Raw genomic sequence first — 5,357 nt, 5'->3', positions numbered from 1 at the left:
TAAGTAGGGCTAGATGGCAGGGTTGAAAGAGAAGGAATTTCATCCTTTGGAGTATTTTAGCATTGCTTTTGTCCTGAACACAAATCCAGGAGTTTGAGTTTAGCTGAAATTGAAAAATCAGGGCTATGACAGCCTTACATCATGCAGATGAACTGTAAAGTCAAAACTGTCTTAAGCTCTAAGTGATGCATCAGACTATGGAGAAAGAAAAGGACCCTTTTGCCGTGACTGGGAGATTGGACTTCAAAAGAGGGGTTCAAGAAGTAGTCCAAGCAAGAAGTCAAAACAAAAAGAAGTCAAAGTCTGAGTTGAAGTCATTGAAGTCCAAGCAAAAAGGGGTTGAAGTCGTTTATTTTCCTCTCAGTTCAGTCTTATAAATGTTGCAGCTCCCAGCAGTTACTGCTCTAAGCAGTCACATCCTTCAGCAAGAATTTCCCACTAGTTACAGAATTAGTTATTGTTTGCATAATTTGACAGCCTTACAAAACTACATGGTTTTAAAAACCTTGATATCTGCATATGCTGTACTTTCCCAGTTCTTCTCACGTCTGTGGTCGCTTATCCCACAGCCTGTATCCCACCAAGGCCAGGATATCATGAAGCTCCATTGTGCTCTCTGTTTTGTCCCAAATTTGTTCTTCCATACTCTTTCCACAGGTATCTCTTCAATGCTTTGCTTGTAAATGTCTTCACTATTACCCTGGGCTTCAAAATCTCAGATTTCCTTAGCAGCTTTCTTTCTCAGCTGTTGACTTTATTACTGTAAAACTGCTTCTCTGTTTTCATGAAGTGCTGAGAAGACGATTTAATTAGCAGATCAGGAAAAGGTCTAGTGCATAAGCCTCTATGACCACCTGTGACGGAGAGAGATTGTATTTCATTCCATTAACAGCCATTATGAAATTTGGGAAGGAAGGGAAGGGAATCACAGATGGCTAACAACTTTGTGGAGGAGCGTTGATGTGGATGAGTTTTTTCTTAAACTTCGTGAGGAAGGGAGGGCCACTGTCACAAGCTCACTCTGAGGCTGTAGAGTGCTGGCAATCCTCACCAGTGTTCTACCGCTGGGGAAGACATTCCTGTTGTGCAAACACCACTAGTGCTGGCACTGGCCCTGACCCCTCTGATTTCCAGGAGAGCACAGCTTTTCTTTCTGGAGAACTTGGGAATGGCATCACAGCAGCCAGCACAAATAGTTTTAAGGCTCACTACACCCAAGCCTGGCTGATTTCTAACTTTCTTGAAATCACATTTAACAGAAGTAAAGATGAAAGCAAATGTAAATGAGAATTTGTTTACATAGCACAAATGTCAGCGATGCAATTACAATGAATTTAGAGACAGAACTAAGAAGAAAACTCTCCTTTTATCCACCCATACTTTAATGAACTTAAAGAGGAATTTCACTGTTCAGGGAAAAAGTGTTCAACCAAATTTGTAGTCTGGGAGCCTTTCTGGATATAATGTTTACACCTAATTTATTCTCTGTGGCTACCTTTAAATGTAGTTTAATGTAAATACTGATTTCAATCTTTTCCCAAGGCTTTGCCTCTCATCTGCCACTTGACTTTCAGAAATATTTAGTTTCATGTAGCCATGCCCAAACCCCATATCTTCTTCCAGGATGATAAACAGTTTCTGCTAGCAGACTTTCTTCGCCATAAAGAAACCCCAAATTTACTCTAAGCAAAATACTCTTGTTGCCTTGCTGCAGTCAAATTCATGGCTCAAGGTAATTTTTTTTTTTTTCACATGTTGAAAATTACATTTGCATCAATGCTAAAGTTCGCCTTGAACTCTGCAAGCCTATTTCAAATAAACTGTTATTCAAAGTGTGTACATGCAGCACATTTAGTGCTTGTTTTTGGCTGGTGTGGCTGTCACGCATGTTGGTGTGACAATGCATTACTGCCCTGCCCTTGGGAGAGCTATCATGTGATTTAATAAATATTCAGATTTAAGTACAACATTGTAGCAAACAGTGTCTCTCAGAGACAGTCAGAAAGTGCTGGATATAGAGATTGATTTAGTCATTTGGGGGTTGGGTTTTTTTGTCTGCATGTTTTGGTTTTTTTATTCTTTCTTAATTTTTTTTTTTTTTCCTGATAACACAATTTGCATGGAAATAAACTCATTGTTAGTTTAGCATTAATCTGTTCCTAGTACTTACTGTTTATTTGCTTTAGAAGCTCAGTCACAATATTTTATTTGCAGACTTAATTATCTCCATACCGGCTAATGGTGATTTATTAATAATGATACTAGTAGTAATCAAAACAAAGAGATAGGAGAAGTATACTATGTATTAAATGTGTTGATAAAATAATTTCCAAATAAAACATCTTTTGTTTTTTTTGAAGAAACAATGGGTGGACTTAAGACAGTGATTGTACAGGGAGATGGGAGCTTTTCTAGACTTTTCTTGTGCAACAAAATGTGCTTAGATATTTGTAAAAAAATTGTTGTGCAGCAACTGATCCAAAACTCATTGAAAATTTTGATTTCAGTGGTCTTGGGATCAAAGCCTTGTTTCAGTAATTTCTGAACCCACCGTCAAGCAATCTTTCAGATTTTGCCTCTTTCCTGTGAAAACAATTAAATGGAAAATAAACTAATTAGAATTTAATCTGCTGTTGCAGTGAGGATTAGGAAATTAAGGCTTGTGTTTACTGTGGAATTTATTCAATAGTCCTAAACTCACTGAGGAACAGATTTCTTTCCCATATTGAATAATCAGGCTTTACTAATTTAAAGAACTTACTCCTAGACCCACAAATCCAGGCTAATACATTTTCTTTAGAGAGGAATAAGGCAAAGCTAACCAGGATTGGATTTTTACATGTAAATCCCAGGGATTACAGGAGCCCTTCCTGCTCTGTGCTTTACATCACCCTCCCAAGTGAGCCAACAGACTGGGGCAGACAGCCTAAAAAACACTCCAAAAGTCACCTTGAAATGTTTTTTTCCTGCTTATGTCTTGCTTTTGGGTTAAAGGTGGGGAACAAAATTCTTCTGGGACTCCTGGAGAGGATAGCATGAAATTCCTGAGAACACAGTTATGCCAGAAAGACTATGAGAAATCTGCCCCTGAGTTTGCAAGTGTTGTCTGCCCAAGAAGGCTGCTGCTCTGATGCAGCCCCTTCTCCCACGAGGCACTCAGCAGGTTTTCTTAGCAGCAATGGGGCAAAGCATGTGGGACTGCTGCTGTGCACGGCTCACAATGTGAAAGCCTTGCTCTGCCTCCCCTTGAGGAGTCACCACTGTAGCTTCTGGAAGGGCCATGCTAGCAATGAGATCCCTAACACTTGCGTGGGGAAAGAGATTTCAAACAAACGAAAACACCAAAACCAAACAGCCCAAGGTGAATTAGTAATATTTGTTGTAGCAGTGAATACCCATGCAAGTGATTATGAACAATAAGATCTTACAATAAATATTTACTCCATATAGAAAATCCTCTTCTCATAGGTTTCCCCAAGAAGCCCCATAGATCTTTCATGTCTTGACTAGGTCAAAGACTCAGCCAAGGGGAAGAACATGATTTCTTTTCCAGGCTGCTGTTTTAATGCAGAGGAGAGGGAACCTGTCTAAAGATTAGGTTGCCAGCCTTGAACTTGGAAAATTGGATTCCGTTTTCTCTTCTGCAGTTGATTACTTATAAGATCTGAGGGAAATAATTCTGTGTCAGATTCTTCAAGGTATGATGCCCATTTGTTTTCCATGGAAATTGGTTAAGATTAGATGCTAAGTACCTTGATGTTCTTTGCAGGGCCTTTGAATCTGTACCTGGAAAATGGAGATGGGATGATTCATACATTTGATAAATGTACTAATAGTTGTGAAGTTCTTATACTTAATAGCTACAGAAGTCATAAATTTACTGCAGGTAAATAGTTCCAAATGCTAATTTGACCTTTCCACCTTCTTTGAAAGGATATTTTTGGCTGTAAAGATGAACTTCTTATAATATTCAGATCAGTGGCAAATTTTATGATTGTCTTGTTTGAATCCACCAGCTCTTTAAGGGATTTTATTCTTATTTATATTTCTTTTCCTATGATAATTGAAATAACACCTTCATCACTAGGTCTGTATATTAGCCACACAAAAGAAACATTCAGCATCAGTCAAGGCAATTAAGAATTTGTCTAGATGGAAAAATACTGTACCATGCAGATGGCACACAAGCAGCCACATTTTTCTCTAGAGCTTGAGAGATTTATATTCAGGCGTTCTCTCAGGACTAGATGTGGACTAACCAGGATAAAGTGATGTTCTTAATACACTTCTCAGAAGGGCTTTAGTTACTTTAGTTCTTTGAGCAAGTTCATTCAGGGTCTCTGTGTGGCCTGATACTGTGCCATGAAGAGGTATCCAGAGACATTGGACAGAGTTCAGAGGTGAAAATAAGGATTGAGTGTGGCCACAAACTAATCTTGGAGCTTAACTGAGAGCTTCTGCCTCTGAAACACCTCAGAATGTTTTGGCTGCTTTATTCATTTGACCTCTGCTTTTTGATGCCTTTTCCTTCTGTGGTTCTCCTCTTCTACCTGTCAGATGCTAATTTTTTTGGCACAAACCTGCATTGGTTTTTGGTTTCTTTTTTTTTTTTTTTTTTTTTTTCATTTCATGGTGTGCAAGTACTACAGGGAACATCATTAGTATGAGAATTTACAACAATGTGCAAAACACTTCTTATTCTTTACTTGCTGCTGGCAAATCTGTACAGGAAAAGTGGTATAAGGTTGTGGGGTTTTTTCTCTTGTATACTTTTAGGGTTTTTCTACTGAATATTATTAAAAAAAAATAATAATTGGTTGATTCATGCTTCTTCTGCCAAAGGTGCATTGACTTAAATTAATGCACTTCGCAGAATAGAATTAAATTCCTGGTCACAACGAACCAAGAGGATCCTCAACTTCATCTTCCATGAATTTTAAAAAAGGAATATTTATTTTTCTTGTGTACCTTTAGTCTAGGAAAGAACAGAAATTGTTCCTTTGCATTGTGCTGAATCAATCACAGGAAATATATAGTGGTGTTAAACTGCCTCTTAAAGAACTTTTGGTACTTTGTCTCACCTTACAGACGTGAGCAGTTTTTGGGCAAGTGACAGATTGCTCCAGACTGGTCAGCATAGGATCAAACCACCCAAAAGGGTAGCACAGTCCAGTGGTAGCAAATAAAACAAGTCGACTCTCAGAGTTCATTTTTTTGTAAGATTTTTCAGCATCAAACAAATAGAATCTGCTAATAACAGACATATGTTCTGTTCTTCATTCTCTTTGAATGAAGAAATCCTGATTTAACCACTTTGCTCATATTAACCTTAATGCTCTTAGTGTTCTGAGTTGATC

This window comes from Hirundo rustica, chromosome 4 (genome assembly GCF_015227805.2).
Source record: "Hirundo rustica isolate bHirRus1 chromosome 4, bHirRus1.pri.v3, whole genome shotgun sequence".
NCBI classification, from domain to species: domain Eukaryota; kingdom Metazoa; phylum Chordata; class Aves; order Passeriformes; family Hirundinidae; genus Hirundo; species Hirundo rustica.
The sequence above is the reverse complement of the archived record's forward strand: the minus strand, read 5'-3'. Positions refer to the sequence as shown.